The 8,719-nt window shown below is 34.8% G+C and overlaps 1 long non-coding RNA gene across 1 annotated transcript; it reads right to left on the reverse strand.

The window, feature by feature from the left end:
* Positions 1-3,406: 3,406 nt before the first annotated feature.
* LOC144310165 (uncharacterized) lies at positions 3,407-6,278 on the reverse strand. Its single transcript, XR_013375857.1, has 3 exons — positions 6,043-6,278; positions 4,564-4,662; positions 3,407-3,673 (listed from the first exon to the last, which is right to left on the reverse strand). It is a non-coding gene; the product is annotated as an uncharacterized LOC144310165 (long non-coding RNA).
* Positions 6,279-8,719: the final 2,441 nt, after the last annotated feature.

The raw sequence follows: 8,719 nt of genomic DNA on the forward strand, positions 1-8,719 counted from the left end.
AATGCATAAAGCAAAAATAGAACTAAAATGAGAAACAGAAAAATTATACTTAGAGACATCAATACTACTCTCTCATCAATTTGTGGAACAACTGGACTGAAAATAAGCTAGGATATAAAAGAAATCAACACCACCAAACAATATGATTTAATCCACTTTTATAGAATACTCCAACAGCAGCAGGCTCTACATTCTTTTAAGCACCCAAAGACTCTATACCAAGATAGTGTGACCACACAAAACCTCAACAAATTTAAAAGAACTAAAATTATATAGTGTGTGCTCATTGCCCATAATGAAATCAAACAAAAAAAAATCAATAACAAACAGAAGACGAAAAATCTCCAAGAGTCTGGAAACAAACAAACAAAAAATGCACTTGGGTCCAAGAAGCGAGCCTCAAGGGAAATTAAAAAAAAAAAAAAGCCACACTGAACAGAAATTAAAATGAAAATACAACATATCAAAAACTTTTGTACACAGATAACAGCTAACACAGTGCATAAAGGGAATTATATAGCACTAAATGTTTGCATTGGAAAAGAGAAGTCTCAATTCAATAATCTAAACTTAAGTCTAAAGAAACTAGAAAAAAGAATAAAGTAAACCCAATGCAAACAAAAAAGGAAATACTAAAGAGCAGAAATCAGTAAAATTAAAACAGAAAAACAATTTGAAAAATCAGTAACAAAAAGCTGCTTAAAGAAAAGATCAATAAAATTGACAAAACTCTAGTATAACTGACAAGAAAAAGAAAAGACACAAATACCAGTACCAACAATGAAACATGGGATATCACTACAGATCCTGCAGACAACAAAAGAATAATAAGAGAAAACTATGAACAACTATACACACATAAATTTGACAATCTAGATAAAATGGACCGTTCTTTTAAAGTATAAACTATCACAACTTGCCCAATATGAAACACATAATTTGAATAGCACAATTATTAAGAGAATTTAATTCACAATTAAAAAACCCAAAACAGAAGTCTTTAGACCCAGATAGCTTCACTGTAGAATTTTACCACACAGAAGAACACCAAATTTTATATGATCTCTTCTAGAAAATAGAATAGGAGGGAACTCATTTTACAAAGCCTGATATCAAACCAAAGACAGTGCAAACAAAAACAAAAACCAATACAATACTCTCAAGATTGTGGATGCAAAAATTCTTAACATAATATTAAGCACATGTAATTCAGCTACCTATAAATAGGATGAGTGCACTATGACCAAGTGGGGTTACTACAGAGATGCAAGGCTGATTTGGTATTCAAAAATCAATCAGTGTAATCAACCACACTAACAGCCTATAGAAGAAAAATGACATGATTATACAATTGATGTAGAAAAAAGATTTGACCAAAATGAACACCCAAATGTGAATAAAAATGTTCAGAAAACCAAGAACAGAAGGGACCTTTATCAACTTGATAAAGAATATTTGTACAAAAACCTACACCATCATCATACTTAATGGTGAAAGACTAAATACTTTTCCCTTAAGATTGAGAACAAACAAGGCTATTGTTCACTTTGATCACTGCTGACCAATACAGCACTGGAACTTCCACTTCTAGTTGTAAATCTAAGAAAAAATACACAAGACTTGTATGCTGAAAACCATAAAACATTAGTGAAAGTAATCAAATACTTAAATAAACCGAGATATATAATATTCATGGATTGGAAGAGTCTACATAGTAAAAATATCAATTCTTCCCAAATTAATATAGATATTTAATGTAATTTCCAAGAAAATCATCAGTGATTTTTTTCTGTTGGAGATATAGCAAGATTATTCTAAAATTTATGCAGAAAGGAAAGGAACTAGAATAACTAAAAGCAATTTTTGAAAAAAAAAAAAGTGAGAGAAATCACTTTTCCAGACTTCAAAATTTACTATACAGCTACAGTAATACAGATTGTGTGGTAGTGGTAAGGGGCTAGATGAAAAGAAAAAAATCAGTGGAATAGAACAGATACCCAGAATAGCCCCACATATGTACACCGAACTGATTTTGAAGAAAGATACAAAAGTAATTCAATGGTGGAAAGATAACCTTTTCATTAAATAGTGCTGGAGAAATTGGACCTCCACTTAAAAAAAAACAAAGCAAACAAAAAAACAACAACAACTAAATCTTGACCAAAGTCTCACACTAAAAATAAGAAAAAGGCCATAGGCTTTATAATGTAAAACTATAAACATTTTTAGAAAAAATAGGTGATAATCTTAAGGACCAAGGGCTTCATGAGGACTTCTTAGACATGACATCAAAAATACAACCCATACAGGAACCTGGGTAGCTCAGTCAGTTGAGCATCCGTCTCTTGGTTTGGGCCCAGGTCACAATCTCAGGGATGTAAGATTGAGCCCTGCACAGGGTCTGCCTGCTTGAGACTCTCTCCCTCTCCCCTTCTCTTCCCCATGCACTCTCTCTCTCTTTATCTCTAAAATAAACATATTAAAAATAAAAACAAAACAACCCATAAAAGAAAACATTGATAAATTGAACCTCATCAATAGTAAAACGTTATTCTATGAGAGAGACTCTATAAAAAGGATGAGAAAACAACTTACAGGGAGAAGGAAATATTTGCATACTACATATTCAATCAAGGATATCCAGAATAAAGAACTCTCGAAACTCAACATTTAAAAAGTGATCTGATTAGAACATAAAAAACAAAAGACAAAGAGACATTTCACTAGAGAATATATATGGATGGCAATAAGCCCATGAAAAGATGTTCAACATCACTAGCCATTAGGGAAATGCTAAGACCATGATGAAATAATACTATACATCTTGTAGAATAGCTCAAAACCAAAACCAAAAAAAAGGTTTGGATGCAAAGGCAAGGATGAGGATAAACTCAGTTTCCCCTAAGTGTTTGATGGGAACTAAATGGTACAGCCAGTCTGGAAAAGTTAGATAGTTTCTTAAAAAGCTACACAATTATTATGTGTCAGCAATTGGGCATTTATCTTAGAGAAATGAAAACTTCATCCATATAAAAGCCTTTATATGATTGTTCATAGCATCTTTATTTTTAATATCCAAAAGCTGCAAACAATGAAAATGCTCCCAATAGGTGAATAATTAAATAAATGATGGTACAACCACACCATGGAATGCTACTCAGCAAAAATAATAAATAAATAAATAAATAAATAAATAAATAAATAAATAAATAAATAAATAAAATAAAATAAATAAAAAAAAAACGATTGCACTATGAACATATGCAACAACTTAGATGGATCTTAGGGGTATTATAGTGATGAAAACAAAGTCAATATCAAAAGTGTATAATTCCATTTACATGATATTCCCAAAATGATAAAATTATAGAAGTGGATAACAGGTTAATGGTTGCCGGGAGTTAGGATTATAGGGAAGAGGTGTGGGCATAACTATAAAGAGGTGGCAAGAGTGGCTTCCCAGTGGTGATGGAACCCTTCCACACACTGACTGACATGGTCATCACACACATCTACATGGAATAAAGTGATAGAAAATGATACATGCACATTATATCAATATCAGTCTCCTGGTTTCAGTGCTGTAGGATAGTTATGCAAGATGCAACCACTGGGAGAAGCTAGGTGAAGGGTATGAGATTCCTCTGTACTATATTTGCAGCATTCTGTGAATCTGTAATTAATTCAAAATAAAAAGTTTTAAAAATAGTCAAATAAATCAAATAATTTATTATGTTGAACCCAAGAATATAGGATTAATGTAGTAGGGTGTCTTAAAGTTTCTTCTTTTTCTGTGTGCACAAACTTTATAATGTGAAATGTCTGCATTTCTTCCCACTACTACCCCAAACTTACTAACAAAAGTAGCTGACCCTCCTCCACATATGCCGCTTTTGTTGTCAAAATGAAAATGGAGTCAGAAGTTTACTAGCCTTCTATTGATGGCTGTTTTTTAAAATATTTTATTTATTTATTCATGAGACACAGAAAGAGAGAGAGAGGCAGAGACATAGGCAGTGGAAGAAGCAGGCTCCATGCAGGGAGCCCGATGTGGGACTAGATCCCGGGACTCCAGGATCACACCCTGGGCCGAAGGCGGCGCTAAACCGCTGAGCCACCCGCGCTGCCCTGATGGCTGTTTTAATGAGAAATAACATCTATCACTTTAGGATTGGCAGTGCCACCAGTGATGAGTAAAATGAGGCTCAGGAAGATGACTTACCCTTGCTATGATAGGATTGTTCAAAAGTAAGAGATCAGCAAAGAGCCCAGTTCTCCTATCACTCAACTCATGGCAATTAGCATTAAATTCATTTGTTTACAGAGAGTTAACTAGTACCAATAGATGCCTGTGTTTCAAGGAACTCTTCACTAAAAGGATATCTTGCAAATATATTCAAAGAAATTCAGTATTATCATTTTTATAACTAGTCAATACTAGTTGGTCCAAGGGTCCAGTAGAGGACCCCGATGTAATGATAAGAACACCAGAAATTTGCATGCTATCTAGCCCACTGGGTAAAGGGTGGCTTTAAAGGATGGTTCCTTTTAATAGATACGTACCGAACTAACTGTGCTCTTCCAGGTGAAACAGGTGGTCCTGACCTTTCAAGTCTTCCTCTATGTTTTTTCTCTTGAGTGTCTCTTAGTAAGCTTTTGTGCCTAAAAATATATTAACATTTTAAAATTAACTTATTGTGGATTGATAGGAAATTAAAAATAGAAATGTACCTAAAGATTTCATCATTTTCATGCACCCGTGTGACATGTTTTCCTAATACAGAAAATAACTGTATGAGTTCCAGCCTCATCTGACACCTGGGATGTCCCTTCAGTCTTTCAGGCACATTTTGGCCAGTATTTCTTTTATAAGGACCAAGTACTAGGAACTGTCACTCTGCAGGCCCCTTCACTCGGAGCCTTCTACTCTGGGCACATCCTGCCCTGGGTGAAAGTTGCCTGGTTACTTCCCTTCCCCACCCGACTCTGCCACAGGGCCTGGATCTGGTTTTCCAGGGATTCCCAGGTTTAGCGTGGTCCTTGGCACATAGTGGGTTTTCATTACATAGTGGCTAGGTAAACTCATAACTGAAAAATGCCAGGACGTGGGAAGAGTGGTATTTTAAGATTCACCTTCCAGCATAACAGAGCAGCCTGTGTATTTGTCATTTTCATACTCCTTCAGATAGGAGTCACAGAGATCAAACACCTCAAAATTGATGAGAATTAGAGGAACAAGAGCATCTCCTTTTTCCCCAGGACTCCTTCCATCTGCTCTCTGGGTTTGCTGGCAACATGTACTCACTCCGTGGTTCTCAGAATCCCTGCAAGTGAGGGTCCCCTGTGACCAGCTGGGAGCCACTTCTTGCTTTACCCAATCGGGGACCGCATGGAACATTAAAAATAGGCTGAAATTTGTAAGCTATATGCTAATTTAAAAAGTGTCCTTGGCATCTCCGACTGCCGGCTTTTATGAAACACAGGGCCTTAATCTGTGCTTAGGTACCTATTTATAGACGTCCTTAAGTGGAACTCGTTTTGTATGTCAGACATTCTTTAAATTAGTGTCTGCTTCACTTAAGCCTGTTAATATTTTGGAGGCTCTAGCCTTTCTGTGGTATTTACTTAAAGTTCTGTTAATAGATAAGATGCTGTCTCTATCAAGATTTCCCTGATTCACTTCACATAATTTTAATCATTCTAAATTCACCTAGCACTTAACTTCTTCAGGTCCCTACCACTGCGTTTACATTGCCCGTGAGATTCCTCCATGTCTTTTATCATCTTTTTCACGTGATATTAGCCCTGACCTACCAATTGAGTCAATGGTGCTCTTGCCTTCCCTTCTGGTGCCCACACATAAGCCGTATTCACGCCAAATACTTCTACTTGGAATATGAAGAGCAGGGAGGGACTGACTTGTATTATGGAGGGACATGTCAACATCTACTCTGGACTTTCTCCCATGACATAAACTAACAACTAGGCAAATGTGGTTACTGAGGATGTATCAGAGAAGCCCTCATGCAAATTTCTACATACTTTTTGAAATCAACAGTGGCCTTCCAGTTTAAAGTTGGCTCTAATCTCTTGGTCATTTGAAACTTCCCGAAGTTAATTTGGTTCTTCTCTAGTATATTCTTGCTTGAAGCAAGAAAAGCTTTAGGAAGGGCGTCTGCTTCTTCCTTCTTAGGTACCTCCTTAGGCTCTTCATTTTCTTTTTTCCATTCTTCAGTGAATCTAATATCCTTTATGTACAAAAAAAACAGTAATTTTTACAATGACATCACTTCTGAATTGTTTTGTGCTATCTGAAAATTAAAAAGTGATAACTTCAGAAAATGAAGTCTCTGATGCCTCTAACTTGTGTTGCTTAGTGACACACACTAGAGAAGGGCCACTTCAGGACTCAGGTCTCTACTGGAGTGACGTTGCCAGAAATGTGATGTTCCTAAGCTCCCCTCCCCACTGCAGCACACACAGATACAACAGCAGGGTTAGACCTACTCACTCCTCACTACTGCCAGACAGATCTAAACTCAAGGGCTGCCTGGGTGGTTCAGTGGTTGAGTGTCTGTCTTTGGCTCAGGGTGTGATCCTGGGGTCCCAGGATTGAGTTCCACATCAGGCTCCCCGCAAGGGGCCTGCTTCTCCCTCTGCCTATGTCTCTGCCTCTCTCTGTGTGTCTTTCATGAATAAATAAAATCTTTTAAAAAAATATCTAAACTCAGATGCTATATTGACTGGGACACATCATGTATAAATTTCTGAAACAAAGGATTAAAAGCATATTTTGCAGTTAGCCAGAGATAAAAGACACATGACAGAGGAAGTCATTATATTTAAAAGACACATGACAGAGGAAGAAATATAATTATTAAAAAAGACTTATCAGAAACAATGCAAGCCAAAGGAAAAGAGAATGACATCTTTAAAATATTTTTTTTAAAAAAGACCTGCCAACCCAAAATTCTAAATAGAGATTAAAAAAAAAAAAAAGCTTTCAAAAATAAGGGCAAAATAAAGACTTTCATAGATGATCAAAACCAGAGAATTCTTGTTCACTTCCGGAAGGCCTGTGCTAAAGAAATGGCGATGAAGTTCTTCATTCAGAAGGAATAACATACCAGAAAGAGGACTATACCACATCTATACAAAGAAATGAAAATCTGTAGAAATGGTAAAAATATAAAAGACTCCTCATATTATTTTTAATCATTCTAAAATGTAATTGATTCTCTAATGTAAAAATAGTATCGTTGTGTTGAGGGGTTAATAGCATACAAAAGTAAAATGCATGACAATAGTGCCAAGGGTAGGGAGAGGCACTGAAGGTTACTGTGGTAAGTTCTTAAAGTCTTTGTGAAATGGTAAGACAGTATTTAAAGGTGGGTAGGATAAATTAGAGATATACATTATGAGCCCTAGGGCAGTCACCATGAAACTTTTAAGAAGCATAACTGACAAAAAGCGTAAATAAAACAATCATTTTTAAAGGCTCAATTAATACAAAAAGGGCAGGAAAAGAGAGAAAAAATAACAAAGAACAAATGAGACAAAAAAGAAACAAGTAGCAAATTAGTAAATTTAAATTCAAATCAATCCCTAGTTACATTAAATAAAAATGATTTAAAACTTCAGTTAAAAGAAACTGGATTGAATTGGATGAAAAAGGTATTTAAAAACCCACTTTCCATACGACCAATAATCAAAAAATGCAGGAATGGTTACATTAAAATCAAACAAAATGGACTTAAAAACAAAATATTATCAGACCTAAAAAGGGAGACACATAATGACAGTCAACACAACTCTTATTGTATATTCACCAAACAACAGAACTTCAAAGTACATTTAGAAAAAAATGTAACTACAAAGAAAAATAGATAAGCCCACAATTATGAGACTTCAAAAACTCCTCTTTCAGTAATCAATAAAATAAGCACACAAAAATTAATAATATAGAGAACTGAGCAATACTATCAATTACATTGACAAAACTGACAATTATAGAACATACTACCCAATGGCAGCAGGACACATACTCCTCTCGAACAAAAAAGAAATCACCAAAATTGACCACATTTTGGTCCATAAAACAAACATCTACAAAGCTAAAAGGACTAAAATCATATGAAAAAAAAAAAAAAAAAAACCTTCTCTTAATTCAATGGAATTAAACCAGAAACCAGTAAAAGAAAGATAACTAGAAAATCTTCAGATATATTAATGTGCCTGAAAACATATCAAAATCTATGGGATGTAGTTCATGTAGTGTTCATATAGAAATTTACAGAATAAAACTTTATAGTAGAAAAAATAAAGGTCTCAAATGAATGGCTAAACTTCCAAATTAAGAGATTAAATAAGAGCAAATTAAACCCAAAAAAATCAGAAGGAAAATAAAATCATCAAGAGCAGAAATCAAATAAAAAGGAAAGCAGCCAAAAAAATCAATGAAACAAATAACTGTTCTTTAAATAAAATCAACCACTTCTTTCCAGATTAATCAAGAATAAAAAGAGAGAAGACTCAAATGATCCATATCAGAATTGAAAGAGCAGTCATCACAAAAGATCTTCCAGACATTAAAGGATAATAATGGAATGCCATACTTGATGCCAATAAATTAGATAAGTTGGATAAAATGTAAGAATTCACTGAAACACACAAACTACCAAGGCTCAAGAAGAAGAAACTGGACTAGCTCTATATCTAT

This window comes from Canis aureus, unplaced genomic scaffold (assembly GCF_053574225.1).
Source record: "Canis aureus isolate CA01 unplaced genomic scaffold, VMU_Caureus_v.1.0 ptg000481l_RagTag, whole genome shotgun sequence".
Lineage (NCBI taxonomy): Eukaryota > Metazoa > Chordata > Mammalia > Carnivora > Canidae > Canis > Canis aureus.